The sequence below is a fragment of the Physella acuta genome, unplaced genomic scaffold (assembly GCF_028476545.2).
Source record: "Physella acuta isolate Inbredline_101_S28 unplaced genomic scaffold, ASM2847654v3 ptg001630l, whole genome shotgun sequence".
Lineage (NCBI taxonomy): Eukaryota > Metazoa > Mollusca > Gastropoda > Physidae > Physella > Physella acuta.
The window spans coordinates 67915-85480 of NW_026733144.1; the positions used below are offsets into that span (position 1 = coordinate 67915).

The 17566-nt window shown below is 41.4% G+C and overlaps 1 protein-coding gene across 1 annotated transcript in view; it reads right to left on the bottom strand.

Annotated features, from left to right (window-relative positions):
* LOC131929449 (uncharacterized) overlaps positions 1–16922 on the bottom strand; it is a 62620-nt gene extending 45698 nt beyond the window's left edge. The window contains exon 1 of the mRNA XM_059285660.1: positions 16422–16922. The gene's annotated coding sequence lies outside the window, so the exon portion shown is untranslated. The remainder of the gene's footprint in view (positions 1–16421) is intronic.
* Positions 16923–17566: the final 644 nt, after the last annotated feature.

The window sequence follows — 17566 nt, forward strand, 5'->3', positions numbered from 1 at the left end:
TCCCTGAGTTCATAGGATGTCCCTGGCTCCATAGGATGTCCCTGAGTTCATAGGATGTCCCTGGGTCCATAGGATGTCCCTGGCTCCATAGGATGTCCCTGGGTCCATAGGATGTCCCTGAGTTCATAGGATGTCCCTGGCTCCATAGGATGTCCCTGAGTTCATAGGATGTCCCTGGCTCCATAGGATGTCCCTGAGTTCATAGGATGTCCCTGGGTCCATAGGATGTCCCTGGGTCCATAGGATGTCCCTGGCTCCATAGGATGTCCCTGAGTTCATAGGATGTCCCTGGCTCCATAGGATGTCCCTGGCTCCATAGGATGTCCCTGAGTTCATAGGATGTCCCTGGCTCCATAGGATGTCCCTGGCTCCATAGGATGTCCCTGAGTTCATAGGATGTCCCTGGCTCCATAGGATGTCCCTGGGTCCATAGGATGTCCCTGAGTTCATAGGATGTCCCTGGCTCCATAGGATGTCCCTGAGTTCATAGGATGTCCCTGGCTCCATAGGATGTCCCTGGCTCCATAGGATGTCCCTGAGTTCATAGGATGTCCCTGGGTCCATAGGATGTCCCTGGGTCCATAGGATGTCCCTGAGTCCATAGGATGTCCCTGGCTCCATAGGATGTCCCTGGGTCCATAGGATGTCCCTGAGTTCATAGGATGTCCCTGGCTCCATAGGATGTCCCTGAGTTCATAGGATGTCCCTGGCTCCATAGGATGTCCCTGGCTCCATAGGATGTCCCTGAGTTCATAGGATGTCCCTGGGTCCATAGGATGTCCCTGGGTCCATAGGATGTCCCTGAGTCCATAGGATGTCCCTGGCTCCATAGGATGTCCCTGAGTTCTTAGGATGTCCCTGGGTCCATAGGATGTCCCTGGGTCCATAGGATGTCCCTGGCTCCATAGGATGTCCCTGAGTTCATAGGATGTCCCTGGGTCCATAGGATGTCCCTGGGTCCATAGGATGTCCCTGAGTCCACCCAGCCATTGTGGCTGGGCATAGAGTTAACCACACTAGCATTTTACATTCCGAGGTGACAGAAACAGATGAACTCTACTCCACTTGCCTAGTAAACCGCCAGGTTCGAAATGGAAACTTTTTTATCCTGGTATTTTATCACTTTTATGTAACAATACCTCGTCTATCTCGGCGTCGTATTTATAATAATCAAGCTTAATACACCAGTCTTGAATTGCCGTAAACTTACAACAAAATGTAGTAGCTATACAACAAGGTAATCGTTAATGTGGCCAAGAATATAAATATAAAACGTTATACTCCCTACCAGTACAAATGACTATAACTATAACAATTGTACCGTTGCTTTAAATATTTAGAATCTAATGTCAAATGCTAATCGTTGTTCTCGAGACTATGCTACGATAGCTGCATTGATGAATCGATTTTACTGCGCTAAATAAAGTGCCACGTCAAACTGATCTAAATACATTGTCACGTCGTCAGACTGATCTAAATACATTGTCACGTCGTCAGACTGATCTAAATACATTGTCACGCCACTCGACTATTGGTGCACTGATCTAAAGTGTCACGCCACTCGACTATTGGTGCACTGATCTAAAGTGTCACGTGACTCGCCAACCGGTGCACTGATAGTATCAAGATTGTCAAGTACTTTTATCAGGCACGTGAAGATGCCCACACTTTCAATTGTCCCTAGCACAGTTGACGGAGGCTCGTGTTTAACGCGTGTGTTGTCTTGATGCGTCACCATTAGATGTGTAGTTGCAACGTTAAAGTGAACACAACAAGATGTGAGGTGTGTCAATATACAGCGGCGTTGGCTGGGGTGGTGTTGGGGGGGGGGGGGGGGGGGTTATAACGCCTTCACCATTGACCCCTAAAAAAAGTTTGTCTAACGTTGTTACAGCTATTGGTGACCAAGTCGAGTCACCTTTTATCAACAATTTCAAATGTGAAAATGTTTAATAAACAGCGATTTTGCGCACCAAACATAAATATAGATGTAGATGTAAATATATATATATATATATATATATATATATATATATATATATATATATATATATATATATATATATATATATATATATGCGAAAAAACGTCATGAAGTTTGATGATTTGAATAAGCTACTAACAGTTTGAACCTGTGGACATGTCTAATATACAGACTCGCATCAACTTCCAAAAACCAATAGTCGGTGTATCACATCCCAGCCCATCACGACATCCAGTATCACATCCCAGCCCATCACGAGATCACGTGACAACCTTCGTATCACAACCCAGCCCATCACGACATCCAGTATCACATCCCAGCCCATCACGAGATCACGTGACAACCTTCGTATCACATCCCAGCCCATCACGACATCCAGTATCACATCCCATCACGACATCACGTAACAACCTTCGTGTCACATTAAACATTCAGACGATAGACACGATTATACACCTCCAAACTGCAAAGCTTTGTCACGAGTTAACCCAAATATAACAACACCCGATAAAGCTGAGCTTAATTGGAATTTACTAATGCATTCGTGTTTAAATGTAAATCGGGGAACTACAAAACATCCACCCGACCCGCCCTAAAAAAACTATTCTTACGAAACAAAAAAAAATGTTTTTACATTTTAATTTGTAAAAAAAAAAAATAGTGTATGCTACGACACGCCTCTTGAAGATGTGACGCAGTAAAGCGTCATAAAACACCACCGCTCCACAGTGGCGTCACAACGTCACGTGTTACCAGTTACCTGGTGTGATAACTGAGGGTGTCTGTCACCACCACTCCCCACCCCCTCTCCAAAAAGTTAGTATTTTCGTTTTGATGTCACCTCTCTCCCCCTACTATTATGTTTTTAAAATGATAATTAATTAAGAGGATAAAACATTATTTTGACATTGAGTTTTACAATTTTTCGTCGCGGTGTCACACCCAAAATAGTGTCACCCGGTGCGGACCTCCCCCCTCCCCCTATCATGTGACGTCATTGCAGCTCCCCCTGATCCCTACTACAAACATGACGTCATTTTTTAACACTTGCAATCATCAATTACCGCTGACATCGTGAAATGCAAACCCTAACTTAAACCAGTGTCACAGTTAAACCTTACCTTCGCGTCTGATTAAACCTACTGATCTAATGATTTCAAACTACCAACAAGATGTTTCAGTTAATCCTAACAAAAAGCTCAACTAGAGATCAGGGATCTACAACAGCACCGTCTAGAAGCCCTGCAACACTTGGGATTTAAAAAGAAACCCATTGAAATGTGTAGTGGATGTGTATGTCTATGTATAAAAAAAGCTATGGAAAAGTGGGCCCAATTTAAACAGGGTGACTTGTGGATCGTTATGCAAGCAAGTGGCTTATGAAGGGCCACTCCTTACAAGATTAGGCCTGGAGACTAACTGACCTGACACCGAGAAATACCTGACAATGTCACAGTCATGGGCTGTTTGTTCCAGACATTGTTAGTTATCACGTTCTCCGTGTAAGTAGATCTATTGGATTTTTTTTTACAAGTAACCATTTGATAATCCTCTAGGTCAGTGGTTCTTGACCTTTTGGAAGTACCGAACCCCACTAATTTCATATACGCATTCACCGAACCCTTCTTAATAGTTATATCTGACAAAATCCGATCGTGAATCATATGAGTCGGGTGTGTGTCTTGACTTCTGCCGAACCCCAGGGACAGACTCACCGAGCCCTTGGGGTTTGATCGAACCCATTTACGAACCACTGGTGAAACAGAGTGGAGCTGGGTTGTTTTATACCCTGCGGGTTTTAAATTTGTATAAACTTTATAACTTAGTATAAAAAATGTCCGTCTACCATTTGTTACAGATTTTGACCTACTTTTTTTCTTCTTCTTCGTTCTTAATTTTTAGTGTTGGAATGTATCGAGCCTTATCTGCCAGAGGTTTTGAACTCGAGACTTTTTCGAATTTATCAACCATGAGCTTTTGACCACGACCACGCCTCCATCACAATTAAGGACACGTGTCAACTGGTTATGCGCCATTGAGGCCATTGACACCGATTTCAGCCTGCTTTTCTTTTTGGATTTGCTTCCATAGCCTTTGCCCAACCAAGAACAAAATACAAGGCAGAAGTTGTTTGATTTTGGAGTTGTCTCTCCTAGAAAAGTGGCTGTCCCCAGCTAACGAGACTCATCTGCCCGAGGACCTACTTCTAATGCTCCGATTTCAAAACACATTCGTCTCCTATTACAACGCAAGAATATCTATTTTTTAATCTAATTAGATAATAAATTAGTCATCGAAAATTAATTAAAAGATTACTATAGTCAATTACAAAAGGGCAGATAAGATCAAGTACAAGTTATCGATCTATCAGCGCGGTGACGTCAGTGAACTGTTTAAACGCTTGACTGCCGCAGAGGCGTAGCGACCCCAATCGGCGCCCGGGGCGAACTTTCAGTTTGGCGCCCCCCCAATATATATATATATATATATATATATATATATATATATATATATATATATATATATATATATATATATATATATATATATATATATATATATATATATACACACACACACACATATATATATATATATATATATATATATATATATATATATATATATATATATATATATATATATATATATATATATATATATATATATATATATATATATATATGTAACTAGGGGAAGTTACCAGACATAAGAAAGCGGTACAGCGCTGTCAACTTTGACACGACTGATGTAATAACACAGGTGGTGGCTGATAACGATCAGAAAGACAGGGCGTAGTATCTCGGGAAGCGATACGAAAGACGGTCTGTCAACTTTGATGTGACAGGATGCAGATGGCTTATTAAATCGGACTGTACAACAGAAGCGGCGTAATGCAACGATTACGATTACGAGTATGATAGGACCGAATATGATTACGGATATGAAGGGGATAAATAAGGAAGGCGACGGCTGAGCTCGCAGTCAGTCTCTCTCTCTCTCGCTCGCTTTCGATCAGTCAGTCAGTGTATCAAGTTGGTTATTGAACGGGTTAGCCGTATTGTGTTAAGAAGGACGTTAGACATGTGTATTCAGTTAGATGAAGCCTAGTGAGGACTGTTGGGGGTCCGTTGATTCAGACTATTATTGTGAAACATCTCTCTTGATTCATTATATTATTGTGAAGCATTCTTTGATTCATGTAATAAAAGGATCAATAATGAACCTGCATCTTCGAGTATCTATGCTGTGGTCAATGTTGTGTGGAATGAGTGGTTAGACTCGGGAAGGTCACATTTGGCGTTGTCGGCAGGGTAGCCAGAGACTCGTTACATTTGGCGTTGTCGGCAGGATAGACTCGGGGACTCGTTACATTTGGCGCTGCGATCAGGATGAATTCAACGAGACTTGCCGCTTTAGGCACCCATAGTCAACCTAGTTCATAACTGTGTTTAGTGTGTGTGTGAATTCGGACATTCAGGAACAGTGAAAATTGAGGAACGAGGAAAAAATTTTTCATACACACACGGTAAGAAAGAACTCTTTTTTTTTTACTAAAGGAATAAAATGTCTACTCTGGACGAGAAGCAGACCCATATTGTGGTCCTGCCCAGAGAGTCCCACATTAACAAATTTTACGGGGACGGTGATCCAACTTTAACCAACAGGTTCAGTGAAGAGGTCAAAGCGGCCTGGGCCTCGAGAAACATGTCACCAGAGGAAAGATTAAGACTGCTGATGGGCAGTATAGGAGAGACGGTTAGGGCAGAGGTCAAATGCCACGATAAAACCGTCCAATCAGATCCAGATAAGGTGCTGGATCTAATTATGGAAACCTTTGGGGAGAGACGGTCGGGATCGCAACTGCTATCGGGGTTCGTAGGCTTAAAGCAGAGAATGGCGGAGAGTGTGATGGAGTATTCACACCGAATAAACAGGGCCTTTGATTCGGTAAAGGGCAAAACACCTGACATTGATGTACGCCTACTGAGGGACCAGTTCATCGAGGGGCTAGCAACCCCGATCTTAAGGAGAGAGTTGAAAGAGGAGGTCCACAAAGACCCGCAGTTGACCTTCCTTCAGGTCAGGAACTCAGCGATCCGCAGGTCCGAGGATGAGGACCAATCGAACTGTTCGGTGGACAAAGTCTCTGTGCCGGAACAGAAACAATCCCCACCCACGGGGACCGGCACGGTGGAAACCATGATGGCTCAACTGTTGGCCCACCTGGATAAGGTTGACCAAAGATTGGAGAGGTTAGAAAGCAGGTCAACAGCTGAGAATCAGGAAAAGAACGGGACAAAACAGAGACAGGTTGGACGGCCGCGACCCGCCGGTCCATCACTCCGGTGGACGGCTGACGGTCGACCAATTTGCTTGTCCTGTTCACAACCCGGACATATGGCACGGTACTGCCAGGGAAACGGTCGTCCTCTGTAAGGCAGGGCCAGGCTACAGAGGGGCGAGGTTATGGCCCAAGAAGCAAAATGATGGGAGTCTGTCCCGAAATGGTGATTACGATTGGGGACATCGCGGTGAAGGCAATTGTGGATACAGGCTCCCAGGTGACGACAATCACGGAAAATTTTTACACCAAATGGATGAAAGGAAAAGACCATAGGTTGAGGTCTGACACATGCATGCGCCTGACGGCAGCTAATGGACTAACCATTCCTTACTGTGGTTATTTTCTGGCGGATGTCGTGGTGGCGGGACATAGGTTGAAGCAGGTTGGGGTGTTCGTTACGAAACACAACCTAGAAACAAATGTGTCAAATATACCTTGCCTATTGGGCATGAATATTCTTGGCCAGTTGCCAGAATTTCTTACAAATATTGTCGGATCGACCACACCAGGTCGGGGATCCAAGTTGGCCAGGTTTGCCAAGACCAGAGGAAGGATATCAGTCCCGGCAAACACGGTCAAGGCAATCACATTACAAATTGGGGATAGAAGCGTGAATGGTGATGTGATGATAGAACCATGTGGCGCCGCACTGAGGGCAGGCGTCGTGTTACTGCGGACATACACATCAGCGGAAAATGGACTAGTTCAAGGATTAGTGGCAAATGTTTTGGATGAGGAAATTTTTATACCGCCTAATACTCTGGTAGGAGTACCACAGAACGTCGAGGTACAAAGGTCGGCACAGTGCATCGAACTGAGCAATACCAGCAGTAATGAAGTAACAATTAGGTCGGTCAATGTGACGGCCGAGGTGAAGAAAGAGGATGGCCGATCACATACATTCCCGGAAACTGAGGACCCAAAACTAAATGAATTGTTGAATAAGTACAGGGATATATTTGCCTCGTACGAGGGTGATTTGGGTTACACGGAAGTAATAAAACACCAGATACCCTTACTACAAGACAAGCCGGTGGCGCAACCTTATCGAAGATTACCACCAAGTCACTACTCTGCGGTGAAGGCACACCTGAACGATCTACTAAAAAAGGGAATTATTACAACCAGCACTAGCCCGTATGCGGCACCGATAGTAGTGGTAAAAAAGAAGTCAGGGGAGATAAGACTGTGTTGTGATTACCGGAAATTGAACAATATCACAAGAAGGGATGCATTCCCCTTGCCTCGTATTGATGAATGTCTTGATGCGTTGGGGGGAGCAAGATTTTTTTCTACCTTGGATTTGGCTAGTGGCTACCACCAAGTGGCCATGCACCCCAACGATCAACATAAAACTGCATTTATTTCTCCACTGGGACTGTACGAGTGGACCCGAATGCCGTTTGGTCTAACTAATGCACCTGCTACATTCCAGCGAGTAATGCAGAGTGCTATGAGTGACTTTCTATTTCAAATAATGTTGGTGTACTTGGATGATATACTAGTTTATTCAAAAACTTGGGAGGACCATCTAGAAAGATTAGAACAAGTGTTTCTCCGTCTTAGGGAGATAGGAGTAAAGCTGAACCCAGACAAATGCTGCTTCGGTCTGAAATCGGTACATTTTTTGGGTTACGTGATTTCGTCGGATGGCATCGCCACTGACCCAGATAAAATTGCAGCTGTTAAAGAATGGAAACAGCCAACAACTACGGTAGAGGTCAGATCATTCTTGGGCTTTGCTTCCTATTATAGAAAATTTGTGCCTGGTTTTGCAAAAATTGCCGCACCATTGCATGACTTGGTAAACAAAATGACAAAGAAACACAGTAAGGAGAAAAAGAAAGGTAAAACACAACTGATAGGTGAATTATGGACTGATGAATGCCTGAACTCGTTTAAGCTCTTGAAAAAGGCTTTGACAGAGACGCCGATATTAGGATACGCAGACTTTGACAAACCATTTCGGCTAGAAATTGACGCCAGCTCTAAAGGTCTGGGAGCTGTGCTATCACAACAACAAAAGCAAGGTTTCAGGGTTATTGCTTATGCCAGTCGAGCTCTGAAGGAATCAGAGAAGAACATGACAAATTACAGCGCCATGAAACTAGAACTTTTGACATTAAAATGGGCTGTGACGGAAAAATTCAGGGACTATTTATTAGGTGCTAAATGTGTGGTATACACTGACAATAACCCCTTGAGTCACCTAAAGACAGCAAAGTTGGGATCCATCGAACAGCGATGGGCAGCAGAATTGGCACTCTTTGACCTAGAGATAAAATATCGCCCGGGGCGGTCCAACGGCAATGCGGACGCCTTATCAAGGAATCCTTACGAGAGACCGGGCGATGAGGAAGAAACGCTGACAGGAATATGTGAGGTCAGAGCGTCAACAGATATCCCTCACGGGGTGCAAGTGAGGCAGAACGGACAGACCGGGGTGGAGCACATTTCCACAGAGCCCGGACATATGGACATTGGTGATTTTAGTTGCCTTAATCACAAAGAAATAAGAAATGCCCAGAGAACGGATAGTGGCTTACAGCCGCTGTTGAAACACGTCCAGGAACAAAAATTCCCAGGAAGAAGGGAAAGAGAACAATTTGGTCGAGAAACAAAGAAAATACTGAGTCAGTGGGACCGTCTCAGTATACAGGATGGTGTTCTCATGCGGAGAATTCATGACCAAATTGATGGGACAATACACCAGGTGGTGGTGCCTGGACAATTACGAGAAGAAGTGCTAAGGTTGGCACATGACAGGGCAGGACACCAGGGTCAGGACAGGACGCACAAAATATTACGACGGAGGTGTTACTGGCCCAATATGGAAATGGAGGTCAAACGCCATTGTGAGGCTTGTGTGAGGTGTCAGCATGCGAAAATGCCAGTTGTCAAAATGAGACAGCCATCGGGACACCTATTAGCGACAAAACCACTAGAGATTGTGGCTATGGACTTTACGTCGTTGGAGCAATCATCGGATGGGACGGAACATGTGTTGGTAATGACTGATGTTTTCACCAAATGGACTGTGGCGGTGCCCACACGAGATCAGACTGCCAAAACAGTGGCAAAGGTCTTAATAGAACATTGGTTCATCAAATATGGCATACCAAGACAATTACACTCTGACCAAGGAAGGGCCTTCGAGTCAGAAGTAATTAACCAACTGTGCAGCCACTACGGGATCAACAAATCTAGAACAACCACATTTAATCCGAAAGGAAACGGACAGTGCGAGCGGTTCAACCGCAGCATGCATGATTTGCTGCGTACTCTAGAACCTGAACAAAAAAAACGTTGGCCTGATTTTCTCCCAGAGTTGGTATATCTATACAACTGCACACCCCATGCCACAACCGGCTTTTCGCCATACATGTTGCTGTTCGGACGGGAGGCTCGACTCCCCCTTGACTTGTTCCTAGGAAAAAAGGAGAGTATGACTGGCTCATACACTGCACTGGAATATGTGAATGAACATATGAGACGAATTAGAGAAATGTACAGGGTAGTACAGGAAAGACTAGAACATGAAGCACGGCGAAGGGAACCGCCGGTACAGACAAAGGACCCGCCACTCAAACTGAACGACAGGGTATTACTGCGTAGCCACCCGTTAGGCAGAAACAAAATCCACGACCTCTGGGGACAGGAGATATGGCAAGTCGTGGAGATGCCTAAAGTAGCAGGTGGCCCCTTTAAGATAACACCCATCGATCACACCAAACCGGATCGGTGGGCGAATATTGCTCAATTAAAGAAATATTGTCATAGTCAAGAAGAGCAGTTACACACAAGGAAATCCAAGACAATTAGGGAACCGGAAACTATAACGGAAATTCACATACCCATCCCGGAACCATGTCACCATCAACAGCGCAACAGCGATACACAAGGGGAGGATACCGGCAACAAGGAGGATCCCGGTCCCTCCAAAAGCAGAGAGACAGTAGACCATCAGTTAAGTGGTCCGCGGAGAAGTTTGAGAAACAGAAAGAATACGAAATTTTTTGTCAGCAACCATCAATTCTTTCATGGTCGCGCTGGTATGAGAACAGACTGTTCAAAAAGTCATAAAAGTGAACTGGTGAAGGCACCAGACGAAAAAAGGTGGATGTGAATTCTAGAACTGTTTTGTGTCTGAGGAAGATGATGTAGACACATTTGATATGTGAAATAGGGATAACGGTCAATCTTATACGAATGTGACGACATTGACAGTGAGTGGAACAATGGATTTTTTTTACGGTGGTGCGATTGACTTTGAAGGACTGCACCTGCCAAGCGTTGTTTGTGGTTGATAACACACAAAAAAAGGCAGGGGTGGATGTAACTAGGGGAAGTTACCAGACATAAGAAAGCGGTACAGCGCTGTCAACTTTGACACGACTGATGTAATAACACAGGTGGTGGCTGATAACGATCAGAAAGACAGGGCGTAGTATCTCGGGAAGCGATACGAAAGACGGTCTGTCAACTTTGATGTGACAGGATGCAGATGGCTTATTAAATCGGACTGTACAACAGAAGCGGCGTAATGCAACGATTACGATTACGAGTATGATAGGACCGAATATGATTACGGATATGAAGGGGATAAATAAGGAAGGCGACGGCTGAGCTCGCAGTCAGTCTCTCTCTCTCTCGCTCGCTTTCGATCAGTCAGTCAGTGTATCAAGTTGGTTATTGAACGGGTTAGCCGTATTGTGTTAAGAAGGACGTTAGACATGTGTATTCAGTTAGATGAAGCCTAGTGAGGACTGTTGGGGGTCCGTTGATTCAGACTATTATTGTGAAACATCTCTCTTGATTCATTATATTATTGTGAAGCATTCTTTGATTCATGTAATAAAAGGATCAATAATGAACCTGCATCTTCGAGTATCTATGCTGTGGTCAATGTTGTGTGGAATGAGTGGTTAGACTCGGGAAGGTCACATTTGGCGTTGTCGGCAGGGTAGCCAGAGACTCGTTACATTTGGCGTTGTCGGCAGGATAGACTCGGGGACTCGTTACATATATATATATATATATATATATATATATATATATATATATATATATATATATATATATGTGTGTGTGTGTGTGTGAGAGAGAGAGAGAGAGAGAGAGAGAGAGAGTTCGACAGTCCGGAAAAGTCGGAAAAGGTTTAATAATTACGATGTATGATTGTCGTTCCCTAAAACTTTACTCGACGCCAATTAAATTCCCCTTAAGATGCATTGTCCTTTTTAAAAAAATGATTATTAATGTCAGAAAAAAATAAACCTCATCTGAGTTTAGAGGGCAGTTCATAGCAGGTGCTAATTCGTTTAGGACAGTCTTTTTATGTTCTATCTTCTGCCGATCACGGGCGTAAAGAAGGGGCAGATAATTGTCTTTTAGAGATCACAAGCTGTTGATTAGTTTATAAAAACAAATATTTAGTATTGTAATGATGTTTTAACCTCATTAAGACGGAATGGAATGCAAATAAATTTGTAAAATAAAGTACTAAATATTGTTTAAAAACTTAAATATCAAAATACTATTTTAAATATTTTAACTCTAAAATTATTAACAAGGAGAAAATAACATTAATATCAAAAGCCTTTTATAACAATAAGATTTTAAATGCATTGAACTAAAAACAAACTTTCTTTCTGTAGAAAAGTCAGATGCGTAGCGAGGGGGGGGGGGGGGTGCAGACCGGGTGACACCATTTAGAGGGGTAACACCAAGGAGAAAATAGCAAAATGTACAGAAGAAAAAAGCTTTTTTTTTTGCCGGTTTAATTAATGATTAATTAAATTTAAATAGTCTTTTAAGTACAAATCGAAAATTATTACAAGAGGGTGGGGGTGACACCATGACGTGAACGTGCTACATGTAGAGAAAAAATGGCTACATCCAACTGTATTATTAACAGATTATAGATAAACACCGTTACTTTTACCTCTGCAGTGATTATAGCTTATACACATGCAAGTACGCGTATGTGGCATGTATTTAAATTATAGGCTGGGGGGGGGGGGGATGACACCACGAAGTGCCGCACCGGGTGACACCTGACATATCGACGACACTGAGAAAAGCATTAGCTGTTCATTCCATGTACACAATTTAGCTACCGATGCTTTTACTAACGAAAGCCAGTTTGTTTTGTTTATTTTAAGTGCATGTAAATTATAAAAATAAAATTGTTATTAATGAAATGCTCTGTTAGTTTGTTTTAGCTCTATAAACTATACATTTTAGTAATGCTTTTTAGCATTACCAATGTCATTGTCAAATTGCTTACTTTTTAGACTTTCCATTGCTTCTTTTAACAGCCCTCTTAATTTCAGATCGCTTGTTTTTAAAACCTAATTATATCAATAACTTTAAAACCACAACTACATCAATAACATGGAAACACAACTAAATCAATAACTAAAAAGCCACAACTATTAAATCAATTACTAAAAAGCCACAACTAAACCAATAACTTTAAAGTCACAATAAAATCAATAACTTGAAAGCCACAACCAAATCAATAACTAAAAATCCACAACTAAATCAATAACTTTAAATTCACAATCAAATCAAAAACTTAAAAGTCGATACTAAATCAATAACTTAAAAGTCGATACTATATCAATAACTAAAAAGTCACAACTAAATCAGCACTAAAAATCCACAATCAAGTCAATACTTAAAAACCACAAGCAATCAATAACTTAACAGCCACGACCAAGTCCTTTACTAAAATCTTGAATTATAAAAAACAAAGGCGCGGATTATTAATATTGATTTCTTGGGTCGCGAAAATTGTAAATCGATCGTATTATCTCCCCAGCTGTGTAATGCAGACTAGATGGTTTGTAAAGTCAAACCACTCGTGTACACTTGCTTCGGTCCCTCGAGTCGAGGTCTAGATCAAGCTCGAGGCTTATACCAGCCCTGAGTTCGAGTCTTTTTTTTTAAAATTGTTATTATTAAAACTTTAAGTCAAGTTGGGATCAGAGATGGTGTGGCCTAGCGGTAGAGAGCTAAACTGCTAACGCAAATCGAGGTTCAAGTCAGTAGAACGTCCCTGAGTCCACCCAGCTCTGATGGGTACCTAACTCACATTAGAGAAAATAAAGGCGGCTAAACATAGTTCTGGCCATACTATCCCTTCATATGCCGAGGTCACTGAAATCGATGGACTCTACTTCATCTGCCCCATGTGTCTTGGGCACGAACAGAGATAAGAAGATGAAAGTTGGGATTTGGAGTAAATTCAAAAATACTTTTAACAAAAAAAACCTCGTGCCATCAAGATTTGAACGCTGGCCTGACTACAACATGAGAAGGAGATTTATAATTGACCATTAAGTCAGACATAAAATAAGATATAAAATACGTCAGATGTTAGGGATAAAAGTTAATTAAATTTCTGTTGATGGTTTGCCTTGAAAAGATTAGATTATTACAATACCACAACGAGTTAGTATATTAAATTATTACATTACAATACCACAACGAATTAGTATGCAGATTTCGTTGATATGTAACTGGGCGTGGTCTACTTTATGACAGGCGGGTGAGCTATTTTACAGTGTGTGCTTGGGTGTTCAGTGTTTCTTCCAGACTTTTTTCTCCGGGGGGGGGGGGGGGGGGCACTTGAAATTTTCGGGGGGTGGGGGCGGTATACTTTCTTCGGGGGGGGGGGGCGGACACTGTTAAAAGTATATATTTTCTATATAAATTTTATGAATTTCATTTCGTTCGGGGGGGGGGGGGGGGGCGGCAAAAAAATTCGAGGGGGGGGGGGGGCTAAGCCCCCCTTCGAAGAGATGCCTGGAAGAAACTCTGCTGGTGTTGCGTCCTACTAATTGTCTTGACACATCTCGTTGAAAAAAAAAAACTGTCTGTGTGGATGACAAGCTGATGTCATCTACCGAAATTTTTTTGTCACTTCCTTGGTCGCACCCACTATGTGTCGTAAGAACCTTTCTCCCCTCCCCCTCCCCCAAATGAAAAAAAAATTACATGAGTAGTCTATTATGCTGTTAAATAAGAATTAAGACAAATACATAACCTGATTTGAAAATTGGCTTTTAATTTATCATTTCTTTTGAAACGTTAAACCATTTCGTTGATTCTTTTGTTTTATTTTAATAACAAAAACTAATCAGGTTAACAAAAACTCCGGGTCGATAATGTCAAAATGACCTCTCCTGGTTAAAAAACAAAAATCTCGCGAGCGCCAATGGACGCCTATGGTCACTGCAGACTTCCACTCTCGTGTCTATAGCAACGCCGCGTGACAAGACTAAAAATAGATCACGAATGGGAGAGCCCCACGTTGGCAATTCCACATTACGTGGTTGCTAAAAATAGCCCCCACCCCATTTCCCCACCGTCAAGTTATAACCTACACTGCCGGCAAGCCATTCACTTTATCGCGTGTACAATTTCTGAATGCGAAATGTTTGATTATAGAAAACTTAGCCTAGATTTTCATGACTCGCTCGGATACACAAGGTAGTAATAGAAACCGGTTTGTGCTTAAATAATAAAACGCTGAAAGATATAATTTTCAACAGGTAGAGAGTCGCTAAATATCACGTTTTAAACAATTAAAAGCTTTTAAGGCAGAAACTAGAAAAAAAAAACGAATTTAAAATCAGAAGCAGGTCTGGTATATTTACAAACTGTTATGCTGCCACGTCATTGCATGCTACATTACACATAGTCTTCTCAATAATATATTAAAAAACGAAATAATTATTATCACGTCATTAAAAGGATTTCGCTTTTGTTTTTTATTTTTTTTATTTAACTCTGCAGTAATCCGCTCAATGTGGGCGTATGATTTCAAACACAGTATGGCTACAATAGTGAACTGCCTGTACTTAATAAAACAGGAAAAAACAATGTAATGGTACACACTTTAATTACACACACACAGTGATGTAATGTAACTTAATTTAGTCCGGATAGAACAATGAACGTCACCAAACCCTAAATTGGTAGTATGGTATGCCGAAATGCTAGTTCTAGCTGGTTTTTAGTTATTTATGTGGTTTTTTTTTTCTCTATAAAATTCTACCGAAATATCTGTACCGTAATCGTTGGGATTAGAAAGTTTTAGAAATGTTGTCAAATTGAGGGTTTAAACGTTAAAAAGTGTATAGATTAAAGATTAACACATGTAAGTTAAGCAATGTCTGTCTAGCACATTAACAGGTGTGTATGTGTGTGTGTTAGACATCAAATGTATGTAGGTCTAATACAGTATCAGATGTACGTGTGTGTAAGCATCCAGTATATATGATGTATTATATCATGTGTGTGTTTGTGTGTAAAACATCGTGTATGTATTACATCAACAAGTGTGTGTGTGTGTGTAAAACATCGTGTATGTATTACATCAACAAGTGTGTGTGTGTGTGTGTGTAAAACATTGTGTATGTATTACATCAACAAGTGTGTGTATGTGTGTGTGTGTAAAACATCGTGTATGTATTACATCAACAAGTGTGTGTGTGTGTGTAAAACATTGTGTATGTAATTACATCAACAAGTGTGTGTGTGTGTGTAAAACATTGTGTATGTATTACATCAACAAGTGTGTGCGTGTGTGTGTGTAAAACATCGTGTATGTATTACATCAACAAGTGTATGTGTGTGTGTGTGTAAAACATCGTGTATGTATTACATTAACAGGTGTGTGTGTAAAACATCGTGTATGTATTACATCAACAAGTATGTGTATGTGTGTAAAACATCGTGTATGTATTACATCAACAAGTATGTGTATGTGTGTAAAACATCGTGTATGTATTACATCAACAAGTGTATGTGTGTGTAAAACATCGTGTATGTATTACATCAACAAGTATGTGTATGTGTGTGTGTGTAAAACATCGTGTATTACATCAACAAGTGTGTGTATGTGTGTAAAACATCGTGTATGTATTACATCAGTTGTGTGTGTGTGTTTAAAACATCGTGTGTGCATTACTTCATCAAGTGTGTGTGTGTGTGTTACGACTAAAGTGTATGTGTACAGTAATCACAATGTGTGTATAAAATCCTCTACATTACAAATGAGTTGACACCATTAATTACCTTAACACTGCAGCCATGATTCCTCTCATTAAAAAAAATTCCCACGCCTGTCACCACACTAAACTGCAGTATCCGTTAAACGAAGAAAGAAAATCCCCTTCAACAAAACAGCACTACATTTCAGAACTCCATACATACACGATAAAAAATCTACTTGTAAAAATCAACTGCACTCCTACGCCGGCAAAAACAAAACCTAAATAAATAACTCCATGCTAGCTAGTTTAAAAAGTCGATGAATTAATCTCAGCAGAGAAATACGAACACTGTCGCGTCGTCAACATCGAGGCCTATTAGGAAGTAATATAAAACAAGCTTTAAGTATATTCTCCTAAAGCGACACAGCATTCAACTTGCTGATAGAATAGATCGTAGAATAATATTCTAGGTCAGTAATCCGGTATAAAAAAACGTTTAGATGCACCTATCATTTCACGACTTTGTTGTTTTTTTGTTTAATATGAACCGTTAGGGACTTATCTAGCCCTGCGATACTAGGTTAGTTTTTCCTAGAAAATTAGCAGCCACACTTCAATGAAATATAGCGTCTCGTTTTATCTCTTGCTCTTATTTAGAAAAAAAAAACGGTTAAGAGGGGTTCTAAAATTTTGAACAGAAAAAAAAACTGTTGACTATTTTATTTAAATTTTTTTTTAATAGATTCTGCATTTTCAGTCAAATATATATTTTGATTTTTTAATGGAGTGGGGAGGGGTAATAATCATAAAATACAATATAGATGTTTATAAGGAAAACATGACGTAGCAATAAACAGGCATTGTCGAGCTCTAGTTAGCGGGTTACGGACTGTGTTAATCTAGGCCATGACACGCCTCATAGAGTTGTCTGTGCCACGTCTCAACACAGGCGTGTTCTTACAGGGGCTCTCATCCTGTCCCACAACACACTAGTAGAGTACCCTAGGCTGTCGGTGACATATATCTAGACAGACGTGACATATATCTAGACAGACGTGCTCTTAGCTTTACAGGGGTTCTCATCCTGTCCCACAGCACACTAGTAGAGTACCCTAGCTGAATGGGATGGTGTGGACAAGCCAGAGGGCGTAGCGACGGGGGGGGGGGGGGGTACATACGTCCCCGGGCGTCGACCCTAAGGGCGCCAAAATGGGTTTGAAAAGAAAA